At 32.3% G+C, this 14,311-nt stretch overlaps 1 protein-coding gene across 4 annotated transcripts in view; it reads left to right on the top strand.

The window, feature by feature from the left end:
- Positions 1 to 14,311, top strand: part of LOC109064919 (carbohydrate sulfotransferase 8-like) — a 155,140-nt gene that overhangs the window by 115,450 nt on the left and 25,379 nt on the right. The window lies entirely within an intron of this gene.

The raw sequence follows: 14,311 nt of genomic DNA on the forward strand, positions 1-14,311 counted from the left end.
GGATACACAACAAAGAAAGGGTGCAGCCAACATAGTGCAAGTCGATCACATTTGCATAATAATACTCTTCTTTACAAATGTTTACACAAGAACATTGTCCTTCGGGAAATATTAGGCAGCTTGAAGAAGATCTCTTGAAGTTTTGCCCTCGCAGTGAAACATGCAAAGACAGACAAAAGACACTCAGAAGCCCCAAACCAGTACATCATCTTCAAAGAGAAACTCATTCTCATCCTGTATCTCAAAGTCACGACAAGGGCATTGCAAATCTCATTACGTTTTTACACATTCTGAAGAAACTGTTTGCCATCAAGCCTGTATGACAAATAATGCAATGTTTAACCATTTACAGTTTATCATTATATACCATATATAATGATAAACTGTAATTTGTTTAACATTTTGTTATACATAATTTAACAGTAAACATCACATTTATGTTTTTTTTTTTTTTGCAACTATAAATTACCATATGTATTAAGGTGATAAACAGTAAGTTACCATAAAGAATAAATGGTTTAATATTGGAATATGTGTAATTTTACTTTAGTTTTTGCAAGTTACATTTATGAATTACCATAATTTGTGGTTTAGTATTGGAATATGTGTAATTGTACTGCAAAATACTGTCAAATATTTAGTTTTTGCAAGTTAAACCTATGAATTACCATACTTTTGTGGTGAAACAGAGCTTAAAATATACAGAGGTTAGCAGGTAAAGCTACCTTACATACAATGAAAAGCTGTAAATGTTTTTATGCAATATACCTAATTTTACAGTAAAATACCCTCATATTTTTTTCCAAGAATGTAATTTTACTGTAAAATATTGTCAAATTTGTGTTTTTTTGCAAGTTAAAATTAATTACCATACAATTTACAGTGAAAACAGTAAGTTACCTTACCATACAGTGAGAAATTGTAAATGGTTTAACATTGCATTATATGTAATTTTACAATAAAATACAGTTAAATGTATGGTTTTTGCACATTGAAACTATGAATTACAATATAATTAATGGTAAAAAAAAATTAAGTGATTAACATTGCATGATATGTAACTGTAAAAAAAACTTTTCTTTTTCTTGGTGGTTATAAGTTATTTTTAAGGTAAAAGCAGATTTTGGTAGCTCAAATATATGAAATCACTTATGGTTATAAATTGTAAATATTTGTCTGTTTTTTTTTTTTTTAGTTTTTTTTGGATACCAGGTGAAATCACTTATAAAAGTCTTAAATATGAGATATTTGACAAACACCTACATACATATATTTATATATAATGTTTAAATCATTCTCTTTTTCCTATCATTTTTAAGCAGCAATCTTTCTCTAGAGGAGGTTCAGGTCGTATGTATATTCAGTCCTCATTCAGTTTGGGGTTTTTGTCTTTGCATATTTAATGTGGGCCAAACAACACTGAAGCATTCTGACTGTACTCTTCTCTTGCAGTCGTATTGTTTCTCAGGCCTCTCATGCCTGTGTTCTGCTAAAACTTTGGCCTGAATGTACTTGAGCTGAAATCCAACCGCTTCTCATTGTTTATTAATGTAAGTGCTGTGCAGGCCGCAGTCAAACCCTCTTATCTGCTTCTCTCTCACACCCTTCTGAACTCACATACACTTTATCTTCTGAATGCTAAGTACCTGCACACCTTCATAAAATGTTTTGTCAAAAGCATTTTAAACAATCAGCAGCGCTTGCTTAGTCTATTATTATTGCTCAGTGCTCCTACTGAGGCCTGAACACTTCTATTTCGGGTTTGTGTGTTGTTGCATTATGAAAGTCATGCAATGCAAGTGTTGCATTCTCACGGCAGACATTTGCATGAATTTTCTTCATCTTCAGTCAGTTTTATCATTGACTACTGTCATGACAGAGCAACAGTCTGAAGAGAATCTGAACAAGTTAGTTAAACATTTATCAACTTATCAACAAGTCTGTGTGTGTCCGGATATAGGGTTAGTGAGCAGCATAAAACCCTAAAACATTTAACTCCTAACAGTATTATATGTCAGTTTTAAAACATGTTCAAAACAGCCCAAAAATACACTGTAAAAAAAAAAAATTATAATAGGCCTAATTGATATAGACTCCAAAAACATGAACATAAAAATAAAAATTTCTGTTGCCAAAAAAAAAAAAAAAAATTGAGAGATGTAAACTCAGAGTTGTGGAAAAGGTCGAAATTGTTTGAAAATATTTTTTTTTTATTTTTATGTAATTTAAAATCAGGGACAGTTACCCCACAAACATAATAATCATTATTAATTATATAGTATATGGTAGTATACCAAATATAATAGTATATATATTAATATATAGTATATATTGTATATACTACCATATGTGATAGTATTGGCAGATGCTTTTATCCAGTGCGATTTACATTGCATTCAAGGTATGCATGTCTTCAGCTCATGCATTCCCTGGTAATCAAACCTCTGATTTTTGTGTTGCTAGCATATGTCCCCAATTATTTTAGTTCATAGATAATAACAAGTGAGGTTTCAATTATATTTCGATTCCTGGGCTAGGAAAAGCACCTTTATAGCATCTTGCATCGATGCATCTTTATATTCCAAAAAATGCACGAATATAAAGTTGAGTGGACCATCAGCCTATGAACACATATCGATTCAGGACATGACATATCGGGAAGCCCATAAAATCTTAAGCACATCTTTTCATTACATGCAGCTGGTGTTTATGGGTAGTTAGCGGGCCGTGGGCGACCGCAGGGCAGAGCTGGCCTTTCTGTCTATGGCTTTCTGATGAGGTTAACACTCTTCTAATGTGCTAATATGAGGGTGAGGATGTCCAATCATGAATTAATGCCACCCCAACACCCCCAGCAAGGACGCAATCTCTTCTGCATCCATTCTCACGATGCAATCTTCACTATGCTGTGATGAATTAGGCCAGGCATTTCATGCGATAAGAGAATAAAAAGTGATGCAGAACCCAAAATAAGAAACAGACTGATGATAATCTGAAGTCTTGGCTTAACAAACCTACCTAAACAAAACAAAATAAAAAAAAAAAAAACAAAAAAAAATAAAAAAATAAAAAATAAAATAAAATAAAATAAAAAAGTTACTACCTGCTGGTAAACTATACAAAAATAAAATATTTTATTTTGTTATATTTACTATAACAATATAAAAATATTATTTAATATTATTTAAAAATCACAAAGATACACATAATATATATATATATATATATATATATATATATATATATATATATATATATATATATATATATATATATATATATACATACATATATATATATACCCATATATATATATTTTTTTTTTTTCTAGATTTTGTAACATATATATATATAGACTTTAGTTTATTTTTGAGATTTAGCACGAAAACATTTTTTTAAGTTTCTCTTTAAAACATAAAGCGAAGTGTTGATTTTGGAGAAGATGGAAAAGATGAGATTTTTGGGATGGTGGTTCGGTGAAATTGAAATGACATCTGCGAAAAAGAGAGAAACTTCCCGCTGTGTTTTCTGATATCGGTCTGGCCGTGACTCCTCACAACATATGAAACAAATTGACCGTAACAAGAAAATATTAATAGTCTAGTTTATGTGCTGGAAATTGTCAGTTTACAAAAATAGAAAATGTGTTAGTGGGTTATATTTGCTTTTCACTCCCATTTGCCCAAGAAGACAGAGCATACTGTATATATAGATGCATCATTACTTTAGCGACCTACAATATGTGCATTCACCAGATATTAATGACATAGTCTTAATAAACACATCACTTGCAAAATAATAATGTGAGCTGCTATCGAGATGAGTGGGAATGCCAACAGACAGCCTTGGATTTGGGCACAGCACAGGCTAATTCTGCTCTGGCCTATAAAGATATGGCAGAAATAGTAAGAGTGGTACAGTAAATGCTATTCTGATTTTACAAAATCAAAGTGGGCAGTTTAGTGCTTCACTGGGAGTTTGATCTCACAGACGGTAATTAGTGATGCTCTTTCTGTCTGTTCATGGGCACGCTATCCTTTTTTAAACACAGTATTTCTCTGTGCTTTCTTAGCTGAACATTTATTGATTGTATTTATTACATCATCTCTAATATGCACAACTGATGAGGTAGGAAAAATGCAATACCCGAAATATGTATGCATTGTCAGTTGCATACACATTTATTGCATGAAAACATAAATGTAAATGGTCCCAAACTAGCCATTTTTGTTCAGTTTAACAAGTAATAAAATAACTGAAATTAAAAATATTACTAATAAAATCAATAAAAAACTATATAGACATAAAAAATTAAACTAATATTTTTTTTAAATGATTAATGTTTTTTTTAAATGATTAATGATTAAAAAAATCAATAAATCAATTAAATAAAAGCAATAAAGCAACCTATAATAGTTTACTAAAATAAAGCTAGCATATATTTGTGATGCTTGCCCTAACAAACAGCAGTAATTAGTTCAGACCTGCTATGTTTAACCCAGTGGATGGGTTGCACTTCAGATTTGCGGATGTTTTGTACACCGTTTGTGGATGTGGCACGCTTTCATTCCAGCATTCAAATCCTTGGCAGTTTTGCAGATGCAGAAATGGGAAACTTGAACCCTGTGGTTTTTCCAGCAGAACACAGTTTCCTTTTCAAGGATGTCTTCTCTTGAAGAAGTAAAAAGCATGTCATTTAAAAAGATGAAGCACACATGATCAGTAAGCAGGTGAATTCTTCAAAAACACATGCTACGATTCATCCTTGACACAAAAAGGGGAAAACAACTCAGAGATGCTGAAAACACCAAGGGAAATGCGGGTACAAAAATACTCTGATGCATGAGTTTAATCACCGCATACTGAGAACAGAAACAAAACGGCAACGGTGCAGGACCAAAGTTAAATACTTTCAGATTTCTATAATGATTGCAAGCACCACTAATGAATATAAACTGTAATATCACACAGAAATCTTTAGTTCTTTATAGTCTGCAAAAGAAAAAAAGTGCAGTTATATTAGAATTATAGGCCAAAAAAACATTCTAAAGAAAATTCATCTATCATTGCAGATGAGAACTATTGAATTTCTATTTTAAAAAAAAGACATAAAAACAGATTGCATCAGTCATATCTGTCTGCAGATTCCCACAATACCTCCAGCAATAAAAATCCTATAATGCAGCTTTCAAAATCCATCTCGTGCATTCATTCACTTGTTATTGCCGGGTTTATTATCACTCCTATCAAACTTCAAAAGCAGCATTAACAATAGCAAACCAAGCTAGTAAAATGTGTTTAAAACCTCTAGGAACCAAATCACTGCAGCACAGTGTAGGTTATGATTGAGGTTCTCACGCTATTCTTTTATTCCTGCAGCGTGCAAATGTTCTGCATGCACAGAAAACCCAGATGACCCACTACATTTGCTCACATTTGCATTAAGCAACAGAGCACACTGTGGAGAACTGTATTCATATGCAGCTGATGTTGAATATCAAGTGTCAAAATTTGATCAAACTCCCAAAATCTCAGTTGGACTAAATGTTAAAAATGACTTTTTTACTGTTTTTATTTTCAAGAAAGTAAGTGATGCCACGTGCCGAATTAAACCTAAACATATTGATATCATCAATTGATAGCACAACATACTGTTTGATACTTTAGCTTGGCACTTGCAACACCAAGGTCATGGGTTCGATTCCTAGGGAATGCATGAACTGATCAAATGTATAGCCTGAATGCAGTGTAAGTCGCTTTGGTTAAAAGTGTCTGGCAAATCCATGCATGTAAACATTCACTCGCAACTTTAAGAAAGTCTGACATCATAATCTCTAGGGTTATGCGCAAAGTGGATTTGATCAATAAACCAGTTATTTCTGCATCGTTGAGATGTTATGTAGTTTTTATTAATATTTTGAATTAGTTTTTATTTTTGGATTTAAATTTTAGATGGTTTGAGTAATTTTGTTGTGTTTTTGACATTTTACTAGTTTTTTATGTCTATATAATTTTTAAATCAGTTTTATTATTTTACATCGAGGTGAACTAAATGAAAATGAGAAGCATTTCCTTGGTAACTAGCTAAAATAAAATAAGTCTATTTTTGTATATTTTATTTTCAGTTTCATTTATTTTTTTAATTATAATTATTATTTTCTTTTGGGTGTAAAATTCATTTATAATTACACAGAAACTGCAAAGAAACACTTAATTACATGTGAAATTTTGAAGTAGAAAGACTGAAATAGTTTTTTTTTTAAACACTCTAATCATCTTTTTTATTAACTTTGAAAAAACTTTTATTTATTTATTTCAGTTTCAATTTTTGTTAATTTTATTTTAAGTAATTACAATTTTTTTATGGCTTTGGTTATAGTAATTTACTATAGTCATTGTTAATATTTTTATTCAATTTTATTTTTAGATTTTATTATTATATTTTATTTTATCTTTTGTTTTCACTGTAACTTTAGCTAAACTTTTAGCAATATTATTTTATGCTTTTGTCTTTTTTGTTTGTTTTTTTATTACTTTGTTTAATTTGAGTTATTTTAGTACTTTAGAAATTTTGAAGTAGAAAGACTGAAATAGTTTTTTAAACATACTCTAATAATCTTTTTTTAATCACTTTTAAAAAATACTTATTTATTCATTCATTCATTCTTGTGTAGCTTTAATAACCCTGCTATAAACTACTGCAACTCTGCTTATTTCAGGATACTATTGAGGTGTTTTGGTTTTGACATGTTAGACTCCAGACTTGCATCTTGCTTTCTTAAAAATAACAGTATTTTACTGGCCTTTATGTTTCTCTGAAGAACTTGTAACATCCATAGAACTTTAAAAAGATTCCATTCTTAAAGACAAAGGTTCATTATTAGCATTGATGGTTCCATGAAGAACCTGAACATCAATGGAATCTTTTGTTATAGTGGAAAATTTCTTTGGATTATATATACTTGTGTATATATATATATATATAAAAAAAAATAAATAAATAAATAAACGGATCGCTGAAAGTTCATTGGGGAACCAAAATTGGTTCTTCAGTGGCATGGCTGTGAAAACCCATCTTTTTTTTGAAGAGTGTGCATCTAGTCTCTTTAATAGCCAGAGGTTACATCTTTTACTGGGGAAAAACCGAGAAGTGAATGTTGAAATGTCCACACACAGATTCCCAGCACAGCATTATAATGGAAATGCTATTGACCTTGGGACTGAGGTCTATTAAAGAAGATTATTAAAAATGCTCTGGAGCAGCAGCAGGGGTGGCCGCCCGAAAAAACACTGATAAAGTAAAAGACTTCAGCCCAAATACTCCCCTGACAGGCCAATGAATCAATAGAGGAAGATGTTTATGCATCACGGCCTGTCGTGCTGATGTACCAATATCCCACATCACCAGCTTTTACACGGAGAGAGACAGCCGTGCGTGAGCAGTGCCGAGTCATTTAAAGCGATCAATATCAGCCAGCCGCTGACCCACAAAGCTAGGAGCTCGGCAAAGGTGCTTATTTTTAGCAGGAGCAAAGTTTTCCCTCATAAACGCCGCACTTCTGCCTCTCTCTAGAGAAGTGGGCTAAATTAACGGACGACCCGGTGCACCGCGGAAGGAAAGTTTCGCTCTGCGGCCTTAAGAAGGTCAGGCCAACAACTTTCCCCATAACTTCCTATTTGGCATCTCTCGAGGGTGCCGCGAGTCACAGGTCCGCTCTAATATAGGCAGACGATGAGTTTTCGCATGTCCGCTCACAAATCTGAAATTGTAATAGGATCCTCATGTGGTGAATGAATAATGAATGAATAATCAATTAGTCACACACTCAGCCGAGCGGCAGTGTAGCTGAGGAATATTCTGGAGAAATCATTCCCAGGTTATGAGTGACAGCAGAGAGGGAGACTGTTTAATAATAATAAAAAAAAAATTTAAAAATCAAGATGTTTCACTCTCATGTTGGTAAAGGAGATGTTTTGAACTGGGTTTCCGTACAATGAAACTGAACTGAGATTTAGCTCAAAAAAGCACAACAAAATCAGTGCATAACCACTAATAATCTAGTCAAAACACTGTTTTTTGTTTTGTTTGCATACATTAAGATTTAGTTATTTTTTAACTTGTTTCTCACATACTGTATATTGTTGCCTTTAGAAGACATTTTATGATGATGACGATGATGATGATAATCGTATTTATGACTATTTATCACTAGCAGCCTCTTAAACTTACAGTATGTGGACAAAAACAGTCTAAGCCAGGGTAATTGTAGTTCACTAAAACTAAAACTGAAACTAAAATTAAAAACATAAATAATTTCATTACATGAAATAAAAACCTGATTTTTAAATATACATATATAATTACTTAGTTTTAGTTATTTTAGTACATTGTTAAACTAAACTAAGCAACTAGCTGAAATAAAACCTTTTTTAATATAAATTTTTTTTGGGGTTTTGGGTTTTTAGTTTTCTTAATAAATCAAGTTAAACAAAATCAAAATGGAATTGTTGCCTTGGCTACTAGTTGAAATGAAAAGTGTTTTACATATTACAATATTTTGACTGTATTTTTATTTCAGCTTGTGCTAAGGCAACATTTCAATTTTTTTCTCATATTTATTAAAATAACTAACATACACATTTAAAAAAAAAAACTATACAAACATAAAAAACAAAATCGATCAAACTGACAAAACATCACAAATTACAATTTAAATTTAAATGAAAATTTAACATTTAAAACTATAAACTAATTCAAATATTCATTCAAATATAATAGTATTTCAATGATAGTAAAATAACACTGGTCTGAGTATCTTGTAATGTCTTCTACCAAAGAATATGTGTAGAAAATGACAAGAGGGTGAATATATGATGACACAAAATTCATTTTGGTTTAACTTTCCCTTTAATCTATCAGAAAGAACAGATTAAACCTGGAAAATCCAGGTGCTGCACTTTTCTTGCGGATTAGAGGATCACTTTGGTTGAGAGGCGTCAGGAACGTGATAAAGAATTCATTTCACCTGCAGTAATGAAGAGGAAACTGTTGAATTATACATGATCTGAGTATACCTTATATCTATATCATCAGCCACCATCATCAGGATCAAAAACCAGCAGCGTCAGACGCAAGACTTCACAGGCTCTTTCCTCAAAGATGCATTGAAACTCTTGAATGAAGCAGACAGTGAAAGCAGCTGCTTAACCTTCACAGCTTATAAATACTGAGTCCAAAACATGTCACATCCTTGCATTGTTTTATGAAACAGAATTTTAAAAAGAATTTCCCCTTCAGCAACAAGGTTCTGAGAAATGAAATATTTAACAAATGAACTAAATCAACAATGAATTACTAATATTTATGGAAGCCCACTTCTGCCACTTAAAAAAAAAATGCAATTACGACTTTTTATCTTACAATTCAGACTTTTTTCTCAGAATTGCACAATATAAATTCACAAATTGCGAGTTACAAAGTCAGAATTGTGTGATAGAAACTCACAATTCTGACTTTATTTCTCAAAATTGTAAGTTTCTATCATGCAATTCTGACTTTGTTACTTTATAAACTCATAGTTTTGAGAGAAAAAAAGCCAGAATTATGAAATATAAGCTTAGAAATAAAGTAAATTCTGAGAAAATTTGTGAGAATTTGCAATTGCGAGAAAAATTAGCTGCAATGATCTTTTTTTATTTTTTTGACTAAGTTTCATGCTTATGCCAAATATATCCTATTTTTTTAGGTAATAGCTGCCTTAACATATCTACAGTAATTTATTTCTCTCAAGAACATCTTATTCTTCCTTGCACTATTTTATTCAATAAAATAAAATTAAAAAAGGAAAATTGTTCAATAATAAGGCTAACTAAGTTTCATGCTTATGTCAAATATATCCAAATTTATTTTACATAATAGTTTTTTTAGCATATCTAATTTATTTCTCTAAAGAACATGGTACAGTATTCGTCAAGCCCTTTCATTATTTTATTCAATAAAATAAAATTTTAAATAGGGCTAACTAAGTTTTGTGATTATAAGTTCATAACTTATCTAATTTCTGTCTCTCAGGAACTTGGGATTTGTGTTTTTATTGCATCCATCCAGAACATCATTAATCAGCATAATTATCACAGCAACTGAGGAAAATCCTCAAACGATCAGCATGCCACTCACAAGGAAAGCACAACAGAAAGCGAAGGGAAGGGAATCTCTCTCCTTTAATCGGCTGATCTATCTGTGGAGGTCTGCTTCTCCATTCCTCATTCGGTGTGCATCGAGCGTTGCACAGACGTTTATTTAAACAGATTAATTCTTCCACAGTGGATTATTCATAAAATAGCTCACTGTGACCGAGCGCAGCCTCGCTTATATGATGACATGTCACTCCCTTCAATTGACTGAAGCGAGACTAAATCGTCATGAATAAAACAAAGAGCCGGTAAATAAAGCAGCAGGCCATGATGCTGCGCTAACACATGGTGAAGCCATCAGCAGCGTGATTCCAGGTGAAGGAGCGCTCATGATCCCTGGAGAACCACAGACAGAGAGAGAGAGAGAGAGAGAGATGCACATTAGTTAGCAGCTCATGATGGCTGGAGCACAGCCAGAGCAAGACAGAGAGAGAGAGAAACGACACACTGTCTTCCCGCCGGAGCGCAGAGTTCCCCTCAAAAGAAGGTGCAGCGAAGTACAGGAAGCAGAAATGGGACAAGAGAGAGACCTGGAGGACAAATTATTGCTCTGAAGTTGCTATTTTTCGTAGTTTATGAGACTGCATTTGGATGAAGTATCACCTTTGTCTCGGGTGTTTCTCCTCAAATACCTGAGGGAGATAAAAACACACAAATGAGAAGAGCTTTGACACTTTGTAACCGTATTAAACTATTAAATGAATCTGGCCAGCAGCTCAGATTATAGGTATTATAGTAAACTAAAACCATTAAAAAAAAAATTACATTACTTGAAATTCAGTACGTTAACTGAAATGAAATCAAATAAAATATTAAAAGCTTAAATGTGTTTGACTTCAGCTACTCGCTAAAGCAACATTTCTTGTTTTTATTTAATTTGACTTGTACTAAAATAACTAAAACTGAAATAAAAAATAATAAAATCTACAGTATATAGACCATTAAAAACAACAAAAACTAATAAAAATGACACAAAAAAATCAATATTAAAAAATAAAAACAGAAAATCTAAAAATAAAATCTTATTTAAAATATTAACTAAATATAATATATTAGTGTAATATTATCTCAGTGAAACTACAGTAAGGCTCAGATAGATAGATAGATAGATAGATAGATAGATAGATAGATGCATTAAATTGATTAAAAGTGACAGTAGAGACATTTATAAGAAAAGTAAAATGTGTCACAGTTTTTTTTGATAATAATCAGAAAAGTTTATGGAGCAGAATAATGATGAGTGCTTTCTGAAAGATTTCTTACACTGAAGACTGGTGTAATGATGCTGAAAAATAAGCACTGATTACATAAAAAAATACATTTGAACATTTATTCACATAGAAAACACTTATTTTCAACTGGAATAATATTTCTAATTTTTACTGTATTTTAACTGTATTTTTAATAATAAAAAAAAATAAAGCATGGTAATTAAATGCTGCTATTTTGTAATGTAATCTCCACTGTTAAAAAACTCTAGAGCATGACCTTTATTGTCACGTTTGTGAGATGAACATCCTCATCTAATTCCTCACACAAACGTCACTTCTTGACTAATTTCAGACAGCCCTTGCTCATTCTGGATGGTCCTGAAACAGATGCTAAGCTGCGTGTGTTTCATTAGCATCACAGAGCCGTTACACCGGCTTCCCGTCCCCCCGAGGACCCCGATCCGTACGGCTGCCAAGCCCCTCTCCATCTTATAACCTCGCCAAACGAGTGGAGAAGCTGTAATCCGTGGGATTCAGGTTGTGATGAGGGAATTCTCTCCTGCCCAATCCCTGAGATATCAGCATCTGAGCGCCACATTGCTGCCCCTCGGATCATTTAACGAGGACGGCTTCAGTTGACTGTCGCTCGCTGGAAAAGAGCTGTAACCTGCTAATAAAGTGACAAGAGGCGTGGGGTTTTGCCAGGCCTGTTCTCCACCCGTCAGCGAGCACCTGATCGGCCTCGGAGCGCCTGGAGCACACTTCTGCCATCCTGGCTGCGCTTTAACAAGACATCTTGTGCACCGCTAAGGAGTAGTTAACCCCAAAATGAAAACTCAATCACCCATGGGCTGCTCAAAAACCCGTATGATGGTGTCTGTTGAACACAAATGAGATTTTGTGAATAATTTTCATCAATTAAATCAAAGAAATTTCAAAATCTGCCAAACCTCAAAATCCTAAAAAAAAAATAAAAAAATAAAAAAATCAAAAACATCATACAGGTTTCGTTTACTTGCTTTTTTAACACTATGGGCCAGTTTTACTAACAGCTTGCGCCAGCGCAAATCAAAGTACTGTCAGGATTTACTAAAGACGTGCAATGAAGAATTAGCACTGGACAGAGTTATTTTGTGCTTGACCTTATTGAATATGGATTTATGCAAAATTCTTGGGAGCAGAGTATTAAAATGAATCATGCAACGCAATTTTCTAATGTTTGCACTCATCAAATTACTGGTATTTGCACCATTATTTAACGCCCAAAAAAGCATGTCTTAAAGCAGGCGGTAATTTGTGTTGCTCTTGGTAGATTGTGCAGGTCCTTATGGAAATGATCTGACAGCATCCATGTTCTTTAATGTGAGCATTGTGAGTAAATCACATGCAGAATATCCCCTCCCTTCGGCGTTATTATGGAATTTTTTTCAATGCTAATTTGCTCTGTAAAGTAAATAACTAAAGATATACAATTAATGAAGATGTTTCAGATTAATACAAGAATATATATATATGCAGGTAATATATTTTAAAATTAATCTATTACATATCTAAAATTAAAAAATGTTGTCTATTAATAAAAAAAAGTTTATTTTCAAGCAAAAATATAGGTAGAATGTATGCAAACTATACTGTAAAAAGCATGGCTCAAGAAAATATATTTTTAAACTTTAGAATAAATAAAATATATTAGAAATGCAACATATATCAAAAATATGTTTGAAAATATACTTAAAGGAGCAAGAAAATGCATTCCATATCCTAAAATGCATTTTTAATTTAATGCAATTTATTGTAGACAATATAATTATATTTATATCAAAAATATGGCCAAAAAAGGCCAAAAATAGCTACAAAATATGAGGAAATGTAAATAAACTTCTTGAAAATAAACTGTACACAACACAACACAGATTAAACACCTGTAAAAACAATTAAACTAAAAAACAACAACTAAACTTATTGAAAATATATAAATATATTTAATTGAATATATTTTAATATAAATCAGCTATAAAAAGTCTGGCCTTTTTTTTTTTGTTTGTGAAATATCTGGGAAAAAAAGCATGCTTTTTTAGGGAATGCAATGTGCTATATAGATATATTTTCATTGAAAATATATCCACAGAAAGGTCAATAATTGCTAATAAATATAAGGAAAGTAAATCATTTTTTTTAATATCTATATTAATGATACATATTTTAGCCATTTTTGTATATTTTGAAATATATTTTACAAAATCTGAAAAACATATCTAATTTTTTGTATAAATATATATATATATATATATATATATATATATATATATATATATATATATATATATATATATATATATATATTGCATAAATGATTCATTTAAATGTTTGAGTAGTATTTCAGTACATCAAAGTCAGATGGGAGTTAAGGCTCTGGAGCTCTATGGTGTCTCTCAGGAACCCAGTGCGTCTTCAAGGAAAGGAGGAACTTGTCTGCTCTCTCGCTCTCCCCGAGGGAAATTTGTTTCTCGCAGTCAGACTGCATTTGAAGCAGTCATGTCATTTGCTAGACAGACGAGTCTCTTTTCAAATGGGGTCCACAGATTCGGTGCAGTCAGTGGTTTTTGGGATGAAGTAGATGCACTTTAATGAAGCCTCCTGCTGAGAAAACCAGAGAGAAAGACAAAAAACAAACGCAGGAGTTTTACGCAGGAGGACGTTTGATGTGATTAGCATCAATGTGGAATCAAAACAGAGCCTGTTTTACCTAAAACACCTTCCTTGTCTTAAGCGAATGGTGTTTCATCAAAACACACATTTACACATCTGCCCTGTGGAAAACTGATTAAAGGAACGCATCCAAAAATTAGGACAGGTACAAGAACTGGCCTTTGTCTTCCAAAAATGCTTTTGCTAACAAACATGAA

The sequence above is a fragment of the Cyprinus carpio genome, chromosome B18 (assembly GCF_018340385.1).
Source record: "Cyprinus carpio isolate SPL01 chromosome B18, ASM1834038v1, whole genome shotgun sequence".
NCBI lineage: Eukaryota > Metazoa > Chordata > Actinopteri > Cypriniformes > Cyprinidae > Cyprinus > Cyprinus carpio.